Source organism: Nilaparvata lugens, chromosome 1, assembly GCF_014356525.2.
Source record: "Nilaparvata lugens isolate BPH chromosome 1, ASM1435652v1, whole genome shotgun sequence".
In the NCBI taxonomy this organism is placed as follows: domain Eukaryota; kingdom Metazoa; phylum Arthropoda; class Insecta; order Hemiptera; family Delphacidae; genus Nilaparvata; species Nilaparvata lugens.
The window spans coordinates 27,539,351-27,560,872 of NC_052504.1; the positions used below are offsets into that span (position 1 = coordinate 27,539,351).

General features: G+C 34.6%; 1 protein-coding gene across 1 annotated transcript in view; it reads left to right on the top strand.

Annotated features, from left to right (window-relative positions):
* LOC111059011 (pre-mRNA-splicing factor syf2) overlaps positions 1-21,522 on the top strand; it is an 81,631-nt gene that overhangs the window by 50,038 nt on the left and 10,071 nt on the right. The window lies entirely within an intron of this gene.

Below are 21,522 nucleotides of genomic sequence, written 5' to 3' on the forward strand. Positions count from 1 at the left end.
AAACACAGAAATACTTGATAATAACAACTAACCATATTCATTTCCTTCCGAAATGAGCCTCTAATCGAGTTGAGCTTCTTAGTAACTACATCTTTTGTAGCTGTGGGATCAACAGTTTTAAAAAATTCAAGGATCATCTCCAGAGCAGCGTTCCCTTTTACCTTGTCATGGTAACCAGGGTCTGTTATTTTCCACAAACAGGTATGATCCCTGTACATCTCGATCACAGAGATTACAAAATCCCGGTTCGAACTCATGACAACACAAGAACAAAACAACAATCAAAACAAGAGCAAAACAGCAATCTATCCTTCCAAGTCAACGGTCTGACACGCACTGAGACGGGACAACCCACAGGTTTCCACATTCACGGTCGTTCCGTCGTTCCAGCATGCCATCGAGATTCCCCATTCACGAGGAGTTGGAGTGACGTAGGTTTGGCGTGGCGCGATGGATTTTCAACCGGTTGGAATTCCATCGAGCCTTGTCGCTCCACCAAAATACGAGTGCGATTCACCATTCACGTCGTTCCAATGGCATGCTACCGTGCCATTTGGCTTGTTGGAACGCTCGTCAGTGGCCAGCTTTATACATTATCACATTCCTATATTATAAGATTATTCTAATTATTAGTATTTCTATGTAAAAAGCCTTATGTTTACTTATTTTATTCAATAAATATTATTACACTAGTTTTGCTAGCATCGAAAGGTATCTTCTTCCAAAGATACACATCCTATGTTACACACCACAGACGGTCTACAACCTAACTTGATTTGTTTGTATTTGATATCTCATTGTAGGTTATAAGTGAGTCGTCCATTTCCAGAAGCCATCATGTCCAAAAACTCAAATTTTTCAAGAACAACAAAAAAGAATAATTAATTTTCTAATAAAGGTAATAAATTGAAACAAATTGTTAAAAAATAGCAAAAAATTATATTATTTTCCAGTGTCACTATAAAAAATCAAGTGTCAATAGTTTTTTGGTTTTTTAAAGAAATAAGTTAGACTTGATGGATTTTGGAATTGTAATTTGGACATAACAAGTTTAGGAATCGTTTTTTTTTTTTTTTTTTGAAAAGCAGATCAGGTACCAAAATAATGAGCTACAAAATATTTCTTTAGAGTAATATGAGTTTATTTCCTCGTGTCCAAAGATTTAAAACTTCAATCATAAAAATGTATTGAAACCAAAATGTAGTATGAAGTAATAATATCAAAATTTGAAAAAGAAATAGTTTTCAGAGGTTCATTGTGTTACAGTCCCAAAACATTTTCTTCATCCACAGGTAATTCACCCAAATCATAATCTTCAGTTAAATCTTCTTGGACATTGATTCCATGCAAAACATCTTGATTGATGAAAAGCTCTTTGTAGAATTCAAGTTTTGGATCCTTTTTCCAATCAGTCCCGTAGTGTTTCTCGAGGAGAGCCTTCAAGTCATTCAATTTCTCAGTTTCTAAAATCATGCCTTTCTTCATCCACAGGTAATTCACCCAAATCATAATCTTCAGTTAAATCTTCTTGGACATTGATTCCATGCAAAACATCTTGATTGATGAGAAGCTCTTTGTAGAATTCAAGTTTTGGATCCTTTTTCCAATCAGTCCTGTAGTGTTTCTCGAGGAGAGCCTTCAAGTCATTCAATTTCTCAGTTTCTAAAATCATGCCTTTCCTCATTATTTGTGGTGCAATTTCGGCCCAAGATTTTCCTTTCCTGCAAATAGTCTCAGGAACACCTACATTCAAGTTGTAACCAGTCTCACCTTGAACTTTAATAATAGAGTTATTGTCATAATAGAGTGCCTTGTCATAATAATTTGTTTGCTTGGCATGAACTGGAAATGCCAGTTTCCAGGAGCTTTCACAGTACCTGGCACTGCTGGCATTTCTCCATGCTTTGGAATGCCCACCACAGCTTTTTTCTAGTCACATACATCAATGTCTGATCCCAACTTGTAGACAGTTCCAATATTCTTGAATATTTCTTCATACTCGGAGGGTTGAACAATAGATGATTTGGATCCAATTTCTCTCTCAATCCTACCAAAAATTCTATCTGGGGGAATGTATGAATGGCCTATGATCGGGAACAAGAGAATAATTTTTTTCACTTGTGGTGGAGCAATCTTGGTTAGTCATGTGCAAAGCATCCCTACAACTATCAAATTCTTATTTTTCCCCCCGCATCCATCAACAACAAGCTTGATTGAGTTGACATTTTCCAAGTTGGTTGTACAAAGCCGGTGATAAATTGCTGAAGCTATCTGACAAGAGCCATTTGCAAACTCACTTCCCAGCCAAATGTAACAAAATGTATTTTGACAGTCCTTCACACATTGTGAAATTGTAAAGATACATTTGTCTGAGATAATAGGAAGACTGATCAGGCAACTTGGGTAGAATGAGATTTTTTTGGCAATCAAAAGATATAATTTTGACCCCATCGATAGGATTATGAAAATAGTCATAAAATGACTTGGCCTTGTGCACAGTAAGTTTAGCATTCAATGTAGTTTTCTCCTCCTCATTTATTGACTAACTCAATTTTTCTTTATGCATGATACAAAAAGAACAAACATCTGTTGCAGGAGAACCAAACCCTATGTTGAAGTCTTGTTCAAAAACTGTGTGAAAAACTCATACTTTACTTTCAACTCATTGTCACTCTTGTTGTTGTAAATGTGGCATAATTTAGCAATGGATAAGTCACTACTCAGATAAAATCTTTCAATATATCTACTGCGACAATAATGCTTTTCAACAGGATGCAATGATTTTATGAAAGCTCTAACAGATGATCTTTTATCTTTGAAAGCATTTGATCTGGTGTCCCCTCCTCTTTTATCTACTGGCGTGGTTCCCAGATCAAAAAACTTTTTGCATAGATTTTGTATGCGATCTCGACTAATGACTAATGTTTCCATGAATGTTTTTTTTACATACCTGGACTCTTGTAGCTATATTATTCCGCTGCTTGTTGAGGAAATACCTGGTAGTTATTTGTTTTTCCTGCATGTTTTTTCTGCTCCTCTTGCGATGTGGAGACTCAATAGTTACAAACTTGAGGATGAATTCATTTTGAACGTGTCTGTCTGGATTTGAATAAAACTTCTGATTCATTCGTTGTATATCTTGCATATCAAGTTCATTACACTTGAATGTTCCAGCTTTGTGTCTGCAGTTTGGCAATGGTGGAAAGCTCTTTGATGAGTATCTGAAACAATTCAAAACAGTACAAAATTTCTTAGTATTTGAGAATAAAATATGGTATCAAATATTTCAAGTATCATGAAAAAGAGGAAGTAAAGTATGAAGGGAATTTATTATTAGAAGAATAGCTGTGTAGGCTACTAACCTCATTTTTTTGGCTCTGTTTTTAGCCCTTTTTTCTCTATGCTGCTTTCGTTTCCTGGCTTTCCCTGGTTGTGCAAACTCGATAACATCTCCCTCATCACTCTCCATTTATTAAAGAATCTTGAAAGATGTGAAGAATAACAATAATTAATCAAAAAGTGCACAGTAGTACGGCAGTGAAAAACGTGATCAGAATGAAGTCTGCAACAAGCAGCAATAAAGAACTGGATGGCTGTCTATTGTAAATACAGGCATACCAATAATATGCCAATTATATTCCCCAAGTTTATTCACTTGAACAAACAGTATTTTCTAATCTTATTGATGTATAAGAATAGATAATTTTCTCATTCAACCTGCAAACTTGAGTCTTGTGGACATAACGCAGAAAGGAACTGATGCCACAAATGAAATAGGAAATGTTATTGGACATAACTGGTTTTGATACAGTGAATAAACGGAGGACATGATTGACTCTGGAACAGTAACCATAGTGGACTAGGCGGATTTTGGAACAGTTGCCACTTTTCAAGCAGGCACTCATTCAAGTGGGAAATAACGTCTTTTAGAAAGGTTGGCAGCCGTGACTGCAGTGGTAAAACATTAGCGTGATTGTGCTCAAGTGAAATTACAAATTGGATAGGTTTATAAACATAATAGTGACTTCTAGTGAACAAATTCAACATTTTGAGATCATATGGTGTCAAGCTACCAAATCACTTTGTGTAAATTTCCAGCATAAATAAACTGTGGTTATTCGAACATTAAAGTTTAGTTCTAGGTTAGGAAGTAGAAACCGAAGTAGAGGACTCCAACACTGGCAGACTCGCAAAGTGGACTTTGAACTTCAGGCAGCAACCATTGATACAAAAAATTACCTGATACTCTATGACAGGGAAATACTAGAGATATAACAGAGTAACAACAAAGAGAGGAAGATAAAGGCATAGAGAGAGAGAGAGAGAGAGAGAGAGAGAGAGAGAGAGAGACAAGCTACATCACAAACCCACACTTATCTACATCCACCTGTAAACACTGATATAGTTCATGACCTACGAAACGTTTTCAGAAAAAACTGATTATATCAGTCGGGCTGTTTAATATGATTAGCCTTCAAACAAATATATTATCAAACTGACCCAATTAATATTGAAAGAGTTAGTATATTATTTCAAATACCGGTCGCAGTATTCCAAATTTCACACTAATACTTAATCACTCTACATCATGTCACAAATTGAGGAAAAGTTGGACAAAATTCTTGATAAATTACAGAAGCTTGACTCTTTAGACAGCAAAGTGGAAACAATGAACAGTCGTTTTGAAGAAGAAATTAATGGAATCAAGTCAGAGATTCTCACCATAAAAAAGAACGTTGTAGAAAATGTTAAGATTGCTGAGGAGAGAGAACGGAAGTTTAATCTACTTGTTTATGGTGTACAAAGCAAAAACTTTTTTGAAATGAATAAAGAAATCATGAATCTACTAAAGTTCTTGGTCCTTGAAATGAATTGTAGCTGTATCAAAGATCTATGGAAAACAAACAAGAATAGAGGAAATGCTCCAGTGTTAGTAAGATTCAATTCGATGCCGATGAAAATTCTTGTACTAAGAGAAAAGGTAAAACTTCAAGGTGCAAGTCAATTCAAAAATGTTCAAATCAAGGAGGATTACTCTCAAGAAACTAGAGCTGTAAGGAAAGAACTTTTCGCGCACCTGATAAAGTTGAAAAGCGAGGGAAAAAGAGTTTCCATGACCTAAGATAAGCTGAAAATCGACGGAAAATTGTATTCACTTGAAGACCTGGATAAACAATAGGTCAAGACAGCTAAGCGGGCTGGAAGTGAGGAGTTGTCTCCAAGGATACTAGAAGAGGAAAACAAGAAATTCCATGGAAAGCAAACTGGAAAGAAAGGGAGAAAAGTGGAAGGGAATAGAAGCATAGAGAGTTACCTCACCAAGCCCAGCGAGGTGCATGATGAAGGGAGAAAAGTGAGTGAACAGAGACCCTCAACTCAAGAAAAAAACTTTGTTGAGAAACCGGTGGAAAACAAGGAGGAAAGTCAAAAGACCGAAAAAATACCACATAGCAGATACAGAGGTAAAATAGGACCAAATTTATTCAGAAATACGAAAGGAACAGCTCAAATACAAAATATAAAGTTATACACATTGGCACATACAACGCGAGGTCAGTTCTAGGGGAAGAGAAAATTATGGAGCTTGAACAAGCAATGAATGAAATTGAATGGGATGTGTTAGGCTTAGTGGAGATCAGAAGAAGCTATGAAGAAATAGGGGAGCGAAATAGTGGGCATGTATTCTGTCACTCAGCAGCCACAAGAGGAAATAGAGGAGCTGGCTTCTTTGTCAACAAAAATATTATTAAAGGCATTACTGAGTTTAAACCTGTTTCGGATAGAATTGCATACATCAAAATATCAATTGGAAACAACAAGCTCATGATTTTACAAGTTCACACACCCACATCTGACAGTACCGAAGAAGAAATAAACAATTTTTATGAGTCAATAGAAGAGGCAATAATCCAGAAGAAAACAGGAGAAAGACTTATCCTCATGGGAGATTTCAATGCACAGGTAGCGAGAAATAGTAATGGAGAAGCTAGCATCGGAAACGAGAGAGGGGAGATGATGTTGGACTTTGCTCAGAGTAAGAATCTTATAGTAGTGAACACGCTCTTTAGCGGGAACATAGAAGAGAAATGGACATGGAAATCCCCTTCTGGAGGTCTGTACGAGCTTGACTATTTCATGGTGGAGCAGAATAATAGCCCTGTCCGAAACCTAAGAGTGATTGAAACATTCAAATAAAACTCCGACCACAGATTGCTGATGAGTGAACTAAAATTACATAGGAGAAGGTTCTTTATTAAACAGAAAATCACAAGATTGGATCAGACATATTATGAGAGATATGTTGAAAATTTAACTGAAGAGTTTAGAAAACAAAACATATCCCAAAATAGAAGTATTGAGGAAATATATAACTGTATCGTACAATCTATTGGAATAGCTTCCAACAAATCTAAAAGAGCGCAGAATAGAGAAAGAAGAAGCAAAAGAATCTCATCTGAAACAATGGAATTGATTGAAGAACGCGAGAGGTTGAACAGGATTGTATCAAAGACAGAAGAGGAAAAGGAAGAGCACAGAAATCTTAGAAAACAAATAAGAAGAAGAATCAGAAGAGAGATAAAGGATTTTGAAGAGGATGTAATAAATTCAGTCATGTCGACGACTGGGTCAACTAAAAAGATGAATCAAGAACTGAGTACTACAAAAACAAAATGGATCGCTAAATTAAATACTGATGATGGGATCACAACGGCAAGAAATCAAATCATAGATCATGTCTCAGAGTTCTATAAAGAATTATATAAGAGGTTCACCACACATGAAATCCAACAAGTGATTGAAAATCAACAAACAAACGGCAGTGATTCTGAAGATTTGGAGATAATAGAGGCAGAAATAATAAATGCTATAAAAAGCCAAAAGAAAGGAAAAGCACCTGGCGAGGAAGGAATAACAAGAGAATCATTGATAATAGGAATAGAAAAACTCCTGCAACCCCTTAAATTGTTATTCAACAAAATCCTGCGCGAAAAATCAATACCTTCAGCATGGAGAAAAAATAAAGTAATTATATTGTTCAAAAAAGGATCAAGACTGGATATAAAAAACTATAGCGTCACTTAAGATGCAAACTCTCGTAAACCACAAGTATCATTTATTTTCCAGGAATCAATAATAACTATACAATTCATTTACTTTTCATATTTTTCAAAGTTTTTGCTTGTGTTTTACTATTTTCAAGTTTCTTAATAATTCAGGCAGTCATTTCATCTATAAAAGTAAATTTAAATTTTTTATGTGGGTTACATGAAACTGCTATTCAGGATTTGGCACTATAGTGTGGCTTACAATGTTTTGCAACCCTTTATTCTACTAGACTTGAAATCTTAATGGAATAACAATTCAGTTTTCAAGAGAAATGAATACAAAAAATAATGTTTTAGAATACATTTAATTGAAAAGAACAAGCACATGTATTGATTTGATTGAAATAGAATTCAAATTCCCTAGTTCAAACTGAATGTAAAATACAAATTGAAATTCTTGAAGTTTAGAACACTAGAATGAGAAAACACTACAAGATAAGAGTAGAAATTCATATCCAAGAACATTATAAAAAAGCTTAATTGAATTTTTATGAATAAACAAAGAGAGAAACCAGTCTGAATAATTTCATCATTGGTTATAGCCTAGTATCTAATTACAATTTACTATTTTAAATTTGGTATTAAATTCCTATTGAATACTATTACATGACATACAAAATAAATGAATAACTTAGATTCTTAAGAAAATAAATAAATTTAAATTCTCGAAGTTTAGGACACTAAAATAAGAAAACACTGTAAGAAAAAAGTAGAAATTCATAATCAAGTACATTATAAAAAAGCTAGATTTTATTTTTGTGGATAAATGAGGGGAGAAACCAGTCTGAATAATTTCATTCATTGGTTATAGCCTAGTACCTACTGACAATTCACTATTTTTAATTTGGTATTCAATTCCTATCAAATACCTTTATTACATGACATACGAAATAAATGAATAACTTAGAATTCCTTGAATAAATTCTATTCATGTTCTATAGTAACTGTGGCAATGTGATGGGATAACAATTTTCAGTTCTTGTAAATGCTTCCATTTTTGAAAACTGATTTTCCTTTTTTTATCATTTAATTGTGGCCATTCAAATGTAGGAGATTGTTTGAGTTTTCTCTGAGGCAAGATTTTCCATTCTTCATCAAAATTTAGTTTGTAGAAAACATCATTTGTGGGAAGGTATCTGAGACCTCGTAAATCGGTGACCACATTAGAGCTCCCAGGGCGAATACTAGCAAAAACTTGGAGCTTTCTGTCAGCATAATTCTTGAATGAATCATACTCCATCCACTCGACGTTGTATGGAGAAGGAGAACGTCTAGCATCCTTAGTGACTGAGACATAGTCACTAGGTAAATAGATTTCTCTACTCAATTTCAATTTTCTTCCAATAGAGCTGTGCACAGAGTCACACTCCATCTGAGTGTGACCTTTTTCGAGATATTTTTGATCTATTATTATCTTCTTTCTTACTGACAAGCTGAGAAGCGCGTTTGCCATAACAGTATTCCGATTTTGGTAAGTGCATCCATCGCTAAATACAATTACCTTCTCCTTTTCATTCTCACAATATTTGTCAATATAATCTGTGAGACAGCTCGCGAAAGAAGATGCTGTCAAGTCAGTGTCCACTTCACTAAACCAGTAGCACATCACATGCTTACTCACAACATTCATCACTGTGAAATTATGACAGCAGAGCTTTGTCCTATAATATACAGCACTGGCTTGAAGACTTGGGCACACCTTAACTGATTGTAAGTCCATCATAAGAAGTGTACATTTACCTTCTGACGCAGCTTTCTTGTCGGAAGTCTTCTCCTCTCTAGCTCTTTCCTTCTTTTCTCTATGCTCTTCGTATGCCCTTTCATCGAGATTTCCAACTTCAAATTTACAGCAAATATCACATTTATCTTTTTTAGGTGACATGATAGAAAGATTTTTCCCATGGAAGACGTCATCAAAGGTTCTTCTTGATAATGGTTGCTTGGTCACATTTTTGCATTTATCCACGTAAATGTTGTATAGATGTGTAATAGAAGGTATTGTTTGATCAAGATAGTGCTTATTTGAGTCTCTTCTGCAGTAGTGCAAAGGAAGTTTTGCTAAATCATCAAAGAATTTCAAGAGAAATTCCTTTTCCTGTAAAGGTTCTGACCTTTTGGGTCTAGTTTCATTCATAACATCCTTAGATGTTGGCATGCCAATAGTATTAGCCTTACACCATGATAATACCTGGAACTCTCCAAGTCCAAGAGTACTTAAGAAAAGTTTCTTACATATAGGTACTCTGGCATTGTCAACAACAATGTGATACAAGAAAGTGCACCCTCTCCTGGAATCTGTGGATTTAGTGTACCGTCTTTTTGGATCACAACGAATTACATTATTGGTGACAAAAACTTTTCGTTGATCCCAATTGAAATGTTTCCAGAATTTATTAAATAGAGTCTATCGTACTTCTTCTGACACTTCATCACACTTTCTCAAACCACTTCTCCGGGTGACATCTTGAATGATTTTTCCAGAATCCTTTTCTTTACGGAAACCTATGTACTCTTCTACATGCATCCGCAATTTTTTATTTTTCTGTCTCTTCCAACTGTCAGGGCATGAATTCTTCTTCCTCTTTCGGCCCTCTTCCAAGTCTCCATATTCATCAGAACTGAAGTTTGCAGAATTTGTATCAACATTTTCGGTGTCTTCATTTGGAGAAGTATCACACTGCAATTCAGCTTCAACAGGCCTGCTTTCAAAATCTGAAAAGAATGAGTGATATTTATATGGTGGATATAATTTTTTTTTAACAGTACCATCAATACATTAGTACCTCTATTTGAATACAAACAGGGCACTGTTGCATTGCAATGGGATAGATGAAATCCAGTTGATAATCTCATTGTGAAGGTAAAATCGTGGGTTCAATCAATTCCCTCCTCACCAACATTGATTTATTTTGAAATTTCATAATGTATAGACTTGCAATTCATTTAATAGATTCCAAGAAATTTAGATGAAAAAGGGAATAATGAAATAAAAAAATATGATTAGTATAGATTAGATAATCAGACAACAGTCTAATAAGTACAGTATAATGACTGTATTTGGTAGACTGTGATAGAACTCTACGCAATCATCTTGATAGAAGCATTAAATAACTCACCATGTGTTTCCATTGAACAGTCAACTTGTGTAGATCCAAGTTCAACATTCTGGCCATCTCTCAAATCTTCAAATTCATCACAATTGAGAATTTCAACATTTTGATCCACATTTTGAATTATTTCATTCAGAAAAGTCTCATATGGAATATCTGCTTCACCCTCTCTGCTTTCAAAATCTGAAAAATGATGGAAAGGGATTAGGCCTATGCAAATTATATTTCATAGTGAAATAAAATCAGATATTCATGTATTAAAAGTACTTGAAAGAATCTTTATTGACTGAATAATTCTATCAAATGCTTCAAAATCTAAAAACAAAAATGATTCAAGTAAGTGATAGTCTGATAATATTAATACAATAACAGATAAGTAATTATTGCTGCTTGCTATCTGACTGCAGTAACATCAACTTTTCAATGACTTCCCGACGGTTTGGAGCTTACCTAAAACTATAGGTAGGCTATACATTCATCACTCACCCTCATCATCCCCCTTGACAAGTCTCAGACTCATACGGGAATCATCCTCAAAAAAAATATATATATAAAAATAATTGTAATAATATCCCATTTGTAGACTCCCTTGGAAATCTGTGTTTGAGGGAATTGGTTAAGCAAATCCAAAAAGGAAAACAATAATTATAATCATTGCTTCAAACAGCATTTTTATAACTTTTACCTTCTGATTTCATCAAGTCCTCATGTTGAGTAGGCGCAAGTTGAATTACTGGCAGATCTACTTCAGCTTCAACTCCTTCATTCAAGGAAATGTTGCAATCACTTTCTAAGTCAATGTTCTCGCATTCTGAAAAACACACAGTAAGCAAAGTGTTGAATTTATAATGATTGATGTAAGTTCTTAAGTTATGCCTATCTAATTATTGAAAAACAAGAGATCACACACAAGAAATACAGAGCTTTATAATTATATCCAAAGAAACCTTTAATAAAAATAGATAAAATAATTGTATTCTTGAAGAAAGCAAGGATAATCTTGCTTTTTAAAAGATGTGAAAAGATGTTAACCCACCATTCGATTCAGAAATGTGGGATACAAGTTTTCAATCAAGCCTTGCAAGACCATGTAAGCCACATAGGATGGCTTACAAGAAATTGCAATTTATTGAGTGGGATAGGTGATTTTGTTTTTGTTGAATAACTTATTTAATTTTGGGTTGTGGGATACAATTGGATGGAAATCCAAGCTGTTGACAAAGTTTCTTGATTTTGGCAAAATAGTGGGATACGAGGCTTTGCATCTTAACTGACGATAGACAAATCACTCTCCCCTCAGTAATTTATAAGCTATTCGCTTCAATAATAAAGAACAGATTGTTGAATAAAATATACGAAAACCACCCCACCGAGCAAGCAGGATTCAGACCAGGATACTCCACAACTGACCATCTCCAAACTGCAAATCAGATCATAGAGAAAGCCATCGAATACAACATACCACTCTACCTAGGTCTTGTGGATTTCCATAAGGTGTTTGATAGTCTCAATCACAGCAGGATGTGGGATGCCCTAGAGGAGTCTGGCATCGACATAAACTACATAGAAGTAATCAAGAGTTTATATGAAAATACAGTAAACTATGTAGAGCTGGAGAGACGAGGAAAAGACATAAAAATCGAAAAAGGACTGAAGCAAGGCTGCCCACTCTCTCCACTCATCTTCAATTCCTGCTTAGAGTACATATTCCGCAGATTAAACTGGGAGGAAAAGGGACTCCGAATCAATGGAAGAAAACTGTCAAATCTAAGATTTGCGGATGACGTAATGTTGGTGTCAGAGAGCGCTGAGGAAATGAAGGGAATGCTCATGGAACTGATTGACGCTAGTGAAGTGATGGGCTTACACCTAAACGCTCAGAAAACGAGGTTAATGACAAATTCCGAAAAAACTAGGATTGAAGTAAACTGTGGCAACATTGATTATGTGGAGGATTACGAATATTTAGGCCAAATATTGTCTTTCACAAACAGAGCATCCAAAGAAGTCAAGCACAGGATTGATAAGTCATGGAAGAAGTATTGGTCATTGAGAAGAATATTTAAGGGTGACTATTCCAACACTCTTAAAGCTAAAGCATTGACCATGTGCATATATCCTGCGATATTATATGGAGCGCAAACATGGGCACTCACCGAGTACTTGGACAAGAAACTAGAAACTACTCAAACAAAAATGCTAGTAGTATATTCTCCATATTCGTCTGAACCAACGCACAAGAAACACTGAAATACTAGGAAGAATGCGCGTAAAGTATCTTCAGAAAGAGGCTCACGTATTGAAGTGGAAATGGGCAGGCCACGTCGCGAGAATGGATAAAGACCGCTGGACCAGAATTTGCACTGAATGGGTGCCACAAGACAGGAGCAGGAGCAGAGGACGGCCACCAATACGATGGAGGGACGAGCTGTGCCAGAGAGTAGGAGATGCTTGGGCAACCACTGCACGAGACAGGCAACTTTGGAGTAAAATAGTGGAAAAGTTATAAATTATTATAGCAATCTAGAAGAAGCCAGACAATGATTACGAGACAAATTTAAATACAAATTGTAAATCTGTAAATATTCGAAAATTTTTGCCAACCAAAATTACCTCATAAAGAGAGGCTTTTGTTCAATTAATGAATGTAAATAAAGCTTTTATTATAACGTCTTTTAGAACAGTAGAACCTCATCAATGTCTTCCCATTACTACCAACTAACAGAAAATGCAAAAAAAAATCCTTTATTTTTTGGACATAACAAGTTTTGAAAATGGGCGACTCAAGTTATTCCCAGGAACATAGAAATATTAGATGGAACATTAAATGTTCAAAATTTGATTTTTATGTTTTTTTAGAATAAATTATATCTCAAAAACTATTAAAGATACGGTGTTTTCGCTTGCATTTTTGGATTCCTCGACTTTCAAAACATACAGATATGCTATTAGCTCAAAATGTGAAAATTTGCAGTTACAGCCTTTTAGCTTAGAGGGCAGCATATTGAATGCAACTTTTTTTTTTAAATAGGAAGGTGGTCATGCGATACATGATTTCGATACGAAATTTTAAGAAAAAAAGAATGGCGAAAACCGCATATCAATATCTCAAACCGTTCAGAAGATATTCACATAATTAATCAATATCATGCATATCATAAATGAAATAGATAAGTGGTATTGATTAATAATGTGAATATCTTCTGAACGGTTTGAGATATTGATGTGCGGTTTTCACCATTCATTTTTTATTGAAATCTTGTATCGAAATCATGTATTGCATGACAACCTTCCCATTTAAAAAAATAAAGTTGCATTCAATATGGTGGATCCAAGATGGCGGACCAGATTTTTGAAGTCATAGTAGAGTAGTATTTTCAATTTGAGAGGGATCCCCAATCACACCCACCATGAAATTACCTTTATGTATGAGATATTAAGCCGTTCTCGGACTTTTCACCCACTCTGTATATGATTACACACTCAAATAAACTGGAATATCATCATTTTACCACTACTGAATAAATAAGTTGCATTATTAGGAAAGACATTAAGAACTCTATGATAAGAATGCTTATTATTTCATTTAATTATTACCTACAGAAACATATAATAACAAAATAGCCTAGTTGCTCTACATAAATTGATTTCAAATGTGGAATTATCATTACAATATCGATATAATTATGCCATTTTTACAGTTCATGATATAGTCTATTGTGATAATTGTGATTTATGAATAGTAAAGAAACATGACTTGCACATGTATGTGGCAACGCAGCTACTACATTTCAGTGCCACTTGTTTACTTTTTTTGATAGCATGTTGTCGACTAAATTTTTTTGTTAGGTTATTGTAGGATATATTGCAACGACCTCTCTCCGTTTCTATTAGTTTATGATTAGGCCTACTGGCAGGCTGCACTGCTTGAAGAGAGCAATAATTTATCTTAAGCAAGTTTTGAGCTACAAACTCCCTAAATGCAATAATGCCTATTATTTTGCCTGAAATCTTATGATACAGGAAATGTGCATTTACCATGGCTGTGTTGCATAGCAGCTCAATTGCCACCTTCCTGTACCATTTTATGCTTTTCCTCACGGGACTTGAATAGCTTTTGATTTGCTCTGACAAATCAATAAAAGTTTTTGCTGCGTTATAATCAATTATTAGTCTACATTTGGTTTCATGACAGGACTTCTTCTTGTTTAAACCTCGACCAGTTCTGGAACATGTTTCGTGGTGAGAAATAAAACATCCTTCTTATCATGCCACTTTCCTACAATTATTTTATTGTTGCTTTGCAAAGCACACATCTCCCCTTCTTTCAGTTTTTTCCCTATTACAGTTGATGGGTTGTGCTTTCTCCTAGAGCGCAAAGTGCCTACAAGGTGAGTCTTTTTCTCAAGTAACCTACAAGCTAAATCTACAATTGTGTAGAAATCGTCTGTGAATAAGGTTCTATGAGTGTCAAACAGTGGAGTCATGAGCTCCATCACTGTGTTTGAAGTTACATCCCTAGCTGACATTTCTTTCCCTGCAAAAACCTTCAAATTCCAGGTTTACCCCCCAGCTGCACACACTTTATATAATTTGACACAATATTTGAATCTTTTCCCTGGCACATATTGCCGAAAATGCAAGCGTCCACGAAAAGGGACCATGTTCTCATCTATACAGACATCTGCTGAAAATAAAAAGCATTTATTTTTGAAAATTTTAATTCAACCTATCAACTAATTTTCTTATTTTATACAACTTATCATTTCCATCTCTGTCATCATTAGCTGAAATACAGCAAACTTAGAATTAGCTCAAACTTATTTATAGACATAGGTTGTGAAATTTTATTCGATTACAAAACATTTTTAGACCAGTAATTGGAAATTTCTGGTTTCTTATCCAGTCCCATCCAAATAAATTACTCCAAGAAACTTTTTCAAATCACACACATCAATATCGTTCCATAACGTAAGTCTGGCTGAAGGGCCTAATGTTTCAGTTGTCATACCATGGACTATTTCCTGGTCTGCTTTCCTGTTCGTTTCTTCAACAATAAAATTTAGCAGATCATCATCGATTAGCTGAAGAACAATGTTAGCTGGATCAACTTAGGGATTGCATGAGTCTAGGAATTCATTGGTTACCCCACAAACATCATCAAATATGAATTCAGCCAGATTTCCTTCCACATCAGACCACATTATGTTGAAATCAGGAGCATGAGCACCATCATTATCTATCACATCTGGGATAGGAGCATTTTGGTCATTTATGTTACTTGAATTTCTGTCACTTTCATCAGACGAAGAAGTGGATTCATTCAAACGCCTTCGTTTTGAAGTACACTGAGTTTTTTTTTTCGAAAATACTGTCACTTGAGTCACTGTCAGAGTTATTGTAGGTTGGATCACGATCACTATCAACAAATTGTTCTAAATACTTATCATCAGATGAAGAAGTGGCAAGAAATTCTTCAACCTCTATTTGATTCATTTCAAAATATATTTATTAGCCTCAATAAACTATGAACAAAACATAATATCACTCAATAGGTCTAACGCAATCGTTTTAGCATCTCCAACCACATCAAATGAACTCAAGCCCCTACCATCCCTATACTGCTGTACAGGCCTGAACTCCGCAAATTGAAAGACAGCATCGTCGACATATTCAGGGAGCTTCCAGGCGGCTAATTCAAAATCCGTTTTGGAAGAAATGGGATAACGTAAACTGACTGTTTAATCACACAAAACCATAATAATATATTTTATATCAAATTCACCGCGATAATGCTTCAAAACTTGTAATTACAGTAATTTTTACTATTATTATAAAGTTATTGATAAATCGTACACCTTATTGTTTCAAGTTACAGCCTTTATTTGATTGGTAGTTTTTTGAACTAGAGGTACCTACCTCACAATCCTGGGTTTGTTTCAGTTTCAATGATCGTATAATAGATACATAGCCTACAAAATGAACTTTGTAGAGTTAATTTCCTCAGTCGTTTATTCTACATATCGGTACTGCATTTATGATGACAGCACCAGAACCGATTTACTACAGTGCCTACCTATTATTTACAACAGCGGCCTAAATGTAATTTAAAGAGTAGGTAGGTCTACCATACCTACTATTAACAAAATAATTATAGTGTTAGTATTGAATAATAATATCATCATCTAATTCATTTTTAATAGGTCAAGCGACAATGATACTCTTCGTATTCTCTCTAAGCCGGCTTTCACGCTGACGTATTTTAGGCCTATTGAGTATCGAACTTCATGTTTTGAAATTTGTTGAATATTCAACAATACATTATTATGGTTACAAAATGCATGATGCTCGATACAGAATAAGTACAATTCATCAGTCTGTAAGCAGGCTTTAAGTTTCATACAACTATAATATTTTCATAGTATAGGGTAATTCTCAACTAACGGTATATTTAATATTTCACACTATAACATGAGGACTATTATTTTTCCATGAAGAAGACAGCAGACACAATCAAGGAAAGCAATGAATTCGCATGACTGTAGGATTTGCATCAAGATATTGAAGACCATAATGATTTATCAGCTCAAAATTGTGCTGCTTTAAAACAAAATTAAAAATTTTCCAATTCAAATCAAGAAACATTTGATTACGTATCATTCTGTTACATCGAACTGGAATAGGCTAGACTGGAGTAGGGAATTTGAAAAAAGTTTGCTACAATTATTTATGATAAATGGTATATTATGTACTTAGAAATCACACATTCACAAGCAATATTCACTTGATATATTCACATTTACAATACATTTAAGAATACTTTACACTTGATATATTCACATTATTTTACAATACATTCAAGAATACTTTACACTTTATATGTTCATATTATTTTACGATACATTTGAATATTTTGCATTAGATGTTTTGTGATTTACATCGCGAAAATGAGTTTAAGGGTGGGCGGTAGTGATTTTATAGTTTATTTCAATAATTAGAGTTCAATACTTTTATAGCTAATTAATTATACAATAACTATTAAAATAAACTATAAATCGAAAAAGTAAAAAGTCACACCCCTGAAGAATGTAATTCTCTCTCCAATGACATAAAAAACGTGAAATTCTGTCTATAAATAGAGGCTCTATATGCTCCAAGAGATTGGTAAAAATTACATTGCTCTTATGGGGCTTGATTTTTCCATTCGGCAGTTTGCCCTCCACCACCACCCACTCTTAAGCATTAATTATAGATAGAACACCAAGATTGGAACAAATTGAACAAAATGTGTTCAATCTTGAATAAAAAGACTATAAATTGCCACAAATGTAGATTATTTTATGAAAATGTCAAGTTACCGGTTTTGATTGTCACACCATTATCAATTTCTGGTAGACTCCAGAGTTTGTAAACTCCATGAGAACTCTTGAGTTCACCATATATAAATAATGGTGTAACAGCCAAAACAGGTTATGACAATTTCTAGTCTTTTCATTCAATATTTATTCATTCCTGAACAAAACACATATGTTCAATTTGTGTAGTATGGAAACACTTCTTTTGTCGTTTTCCAATCTGGCTTTACGGAACATTTTTAGTCTCAAATACAATTCAATGATTTTCTTCGTCAATAATACAGCATGGTTGTTAGAAAATTCATTCTCATAAATGTGGCTGTTGAGCTCAACAAACAAATTTTCAAATTGACAATGTGTCAGAATATGGTTAACCATTGAATCATTTTTTATTTTTTGGCAGCTTACAAACCTCAGATTTTTTCAGATACCCTACAAATAGCCTACTTATGACACTTTGTGAGGGATGACAAAAAATACCCCCATTGTCCTTTCTGTTTATTGAAAAGTACTGAGAACTGAGCTACTGAGGAGGAATAGCCAGAGAACAAAACTCCCATACAAATGATACAATTGAATACTTTGGCAATAGAATGCATTGAATTTCCTATGTCAAAGAGCCTATTAACGATGCTACAAAATTTGCTCGTTGCCAAACAGCGAACAAATTGAGGATGTTTTAGATCTTGCTCTAAAACTTCAAGTGCTTTTGCAACTTATGCACTCAACAGCTGGACAGCCAACTTCACTTTAATTTTACTTTCCTTGCCCTATTACCAAAGGTAAGGAAAGTATTGCTTTCCGAAAAAAAAATAAGTGGTTTTTGGGTATTGGTCTGTATTTGTGTGTGTGTGTGTGTGTGTGTGTGTGTGTGTGTGTGTGTGTGTGTGTGTGTGTGTGTGTATGTGCGTCTGTGTACACGATATCTCATCTCCCAATTAACGGAATGACTTGAAATTTAGAACGTAAGGTCCTTACTATATAAGGATCCGACACAAACAATTTCGATCAAATGCGATTCAAGATGGCGGCTAAAATGGCGAAAATGTTGTCAAAACGATTTTCTCGAAAACGGCTCCAACGATTTTGATTAAAGTTATACCTAAAGTAGTAATCGATAAGCGCTATCAACTGCCACAAGTCCCAAAGCTGTAAAAATTTCAGGAGCTCCGCCCCATCTATGCAAAGTTAAATTTTAGATTCCCAATTATCAGGCTTCAGAAACAATTAAAACAAAAAATTTCGAGTGGAAAAGATTGAGCATGAGAATCTCTACAATTAATGTTCAGTAACATCTTCTCCTAAAATTAAAAATAAGCTCGAAATTCGAGAAAATGTGATTATCCAATTGCAAAATGTTGGCAACTATTGATTCTATTAAATGATTCACTATGAAGAGATAGCAGACCTCGTGTGTCTCCAGCGTTATTGCCCTGTCACCAGCTGGCTCAAATCTTTGAATAGTAGACTTGAGATGCGTGGGACACTAGCGTCACGTGATCAATTTTCATAACGGCAAGGAAGTTGTGTGAGTGCGCCACACCAGATTTTTTTGTGAGTGATGCAAAATGTGCTTTTTCTCAATTTATTTGCAAGCGCCAACCCCTCAGTTTCTTGGAGTTGTAATAATTGAGAAAAAAACCATCTTATCATGTTTCCATCTCTGTCTATTAAAACACTCATATCATCCAGAGCATTGCGAGCTAATTTCAATTCATGACATACATCTAGAACTATATATACATTTTTTTTTGTCAGATGGTGCTGAAAAAATGAATTAAAACTATCTATATCAAAACTACATCCTAATTCTCGTGTCATACTCAAGTTACTGGATAATCCATCAAATGTTACAGAAACAATATTTACATTGACATCATGCAGCAATGCCAAACTCTGGTGAATAATGGTGCATTTGTCCTTGCTGCTGATGCCATTCACCATAAAATACCCTATTGGTATTTTCCATGAGGCATTCAAGGCAACAACCATCGAAACAAGTGCCTCCCTGGCCTCAAGCCCTTTCTCTCTCCCTTCACAATAAATATGACCCATGTCGACATATCCCAGAGTCTCCTTCCCATCATCCCATATGAGGTATCTTTTTATTGACATCTCATCCATTATGAGGCAGGCATGTATTTGATAATCTTTATCATCAGTCATTTGCTTGATAAGAGCAAATGCCTCTGTACTGAAGCTTGGATGTGGCAAACAGTTATAAAAACAGTCCCTGACAAATTTGTAGCTTGCAGGAGAATGGAAATACATGGTGAGAGCAAATCTTTTGATATTGCTACTACATCCAGCATTTCTTCCACTTTTTGCTAGAGCAGTTAACTCAATGAAGATATCAGAAAATTTATTCTCGAGTACACTCTCAAACCCCTTGCTAATCTTTACCTTCTCCTTTAACTCTTCTATCATGTGTGACATGGATTTATTTTTTCTATCCCTAACATTTATTTTTGCATTGTTATTGTCTAGCCTAGCTTTGTATTTTTTAATACTTTCCACCTTCCTGTTGAGTATATACTCACATTTTGAAAGTTCATCTTCACCATTAATTTCATATGTATGGTCATGTAGAAGATCTTTCATGGAAGCATCCACAGTAGAAGGTCCAGATTGCTCCTGCATTTTTACGTCACCATTTACTGTATCCACAGCAGCAGATCTTTCTTTTAGAGGCGGCTGTGTGTGCACCCTCTGCAAAAACAGAAATATATATAAATTAAAACAGGAGACACAAGACATAAATAGATTGAAAACACTTGAAAACTTACATTATAAATGGAGGGAACTTAGTTCCCGAAAATTTCCGTTATAAATGGAGGGAACTCAGTTCCCGAAAATTTCCGTTTATAATGTAAGTTTTTAAGTGTTTTCAATCTATTTATGTCTTGTGTCTCCTGTTTTAATTTATATTACAAACTTTAAAGTGTTTTCTGTTATGTGTCATATATAAAAAAAATAAAATAGTAGTTTAATAGTAGGAATATGCTGTGATGTAAAGCTTTAAAGTATTTAAGAAATAGTACAACATGAATTTTTCAAAGTAGAAAGTGCAATATCAGAGCAGAGGTCAACGAAAATTTATCAAGTCATCAATTTTAATTTAACTTATTAGCCTAATTCATCATCAACTTTAGAGTTATTTATGAAATTCTGGTTTGGAACAAACTAGACTCACCTCACATTCTATTACTTGTACTTTATCAGAGAGAGGCTTATTCCAATGAACTTGGACTCATGAGAATTCAGTAAAAAATAAGAATGAATACCGGTACCACACTATTCCATGGTATTGTAACACTATGAGCAAGTTTTTCGTGCTCCAGTTTTAGTTCATTATAACATTATTGTAGCATGAAACGTGCCAGCAATCTTGCTTGTAGTGTGATTATACCCTAAGTTCATTTATTTATCAGAAAGAGGAATATGAGGAAGCAACAGATCAGAAATCCATTTTGCTTCAAATACAGCAATTGATTGAAAATACAAAGAAATTTGAAATACCAATCGACAAATTATAGAGAAAAGAAAACTTAAATGTAAATGTATGATGATAAAGAAAGTATAATACAATAAGATGTATATTATGATGATAAAAAAGTCAATTACATAACAATCATATTGCTCGGAGTCGATCAGAAAATTCTTCAGGAGTTCTCCCTTTCTCTGGGTGGTTGACTGTAAGGTGGTATAGTAAAACTGGTCGGGAACCTTTTCTGAAAAGCGTTTGATCAGGGCCTTTATATCATTATAAGAAGTAGTCGAATTGATATTATTCGAATTTTATCATCATCTGATCAATTGCCTAGAGCAGCTGCGTTGTCTACTTGTGATTAATAGAAACTTTGTAACTATCGCCATGCCAGTGTTCAACTACATTCACTAATGCAAAATAATTTACTGTTACGGGCGTTGGATTGATGTAAAAATGTATAG